The sequence below is a fragment of the Salminus brasiliensis genome, chromosome 3 (genome assembly GCF_030463535.1).
Source record: "Salminus brasiliensis chromosome 3, fSalBra1.hap2, whole genome shotgun sequence".
NCBI classification, from domain to species: domain Eukaryota; kingdom Metazoa; phylum Chordata; class Actinopteri; order Characiformes; family Bryconidae; genus Salminus; species Salminus brasiliensis.
In genome coordinates, this window is record NC_132880.1 from 50,839,100 (window position 1) to 50,840,474 (window position 1,375).

Genomic DNA, 1,375 nt, shown 5'->3' on the forward strand with positions numbered 1-1,375 from the left:
ACCATACCTCACCACTGAAAGTCTTCTGCATCAACTTCACAGCGTGAGACGTTTGGAAAACGTTCGGTTTGGAAGGAATTTTGGTCGCCTGACTCTACAAACTCAAACCAAGAAAATTTCTCTAACATCTACTGATGTTAGAACGTCACGGTGAGTGGACATGTCATAATATCATGAGCCTGATCAGACGCAGGCTTTTGGTCACCAAACCTTTTTGATGTCAATATTTAACATCTGAAGACGTTTGCGTGTCACGTTGAGTGGACGTTGGGTATTATGCACCATAGCTTACTACTAAATATCAGTATTCTACATCAGTATAACGTTTGCATGGGACATTTGGAAGACGTTGGACTTTTGGTGGCCTGACACCTCAGTTTGACATTAGAATGCCACATTGAGTGGACGTTAAAATAATGACAATGACCAGATGTTGGGTTTTAGCCACCATACCTCACCACTAAAAGTCTTCTGCATCAACTTCACAGCGTGAGACATTTAGAAAACGTTCGGTTTAGAAGGAATTTTGATCGCCTGACTCTACAAACTCAAACCAAGAAAATTTCAACATCTACTGATGTTAGAACGTCACGGTGAGTGACAATGGTCACCAAACCTTTTCAGTGTTAATATTCCATTGCTGTGAGATGTTTGAGACAATTTGACACCAATAAAACATCAACATCTGAAGATATTAGCATGTCACGTTGAGTGGACGTTGGGTTTTGGGCACCATAGCTTACTACTAAATCAGTATTCTACATCAGTATAACTTTTGCATGGGGCATTTGGAAGACGTTGGAATTTTGGTGACCACATAGAGTGGACATTAAAATAATGACACTGACCAGACGTTGGGTTTTAGTCACCATACCTCACCACTAAGAGTCCTCTGCATCAACTTTACAGCATTAAACATTTGAAAGACTTTTTGGGTTGAAAGGAATGTTGGTCGTCTGACACTACAGGCCACCAAATGCACTAATTGCAACATCTACTGATGTTAGAACATCACGGTAAGTGGACATTAATATTATGACTCCTCAGACGTTGACTTTTGGTCACCAAACCTTTTCAGTGTCAATATTCCATTGCCGTGAGATGTTTGAGACAATTTGACACCAATGAAATATGAACATCTGAAGACGTTTGCATGTCACGTTGAGTGAACGTTGGGTTTTAGTCACCATACCTCAGCACTAAATATCAATATTCTACCTCTATATGATGCTGCTGTGAGACATTTATTCGGAAGATGGTGGTGTTTAGATTTTCTGAAACACCACAGCTTGTGTCACATTGAGTAGACGTTAGGATATTGGCTTGTAACGCACTCACACACACTCTTGTTTCACTATGGTTTATATTAATGATG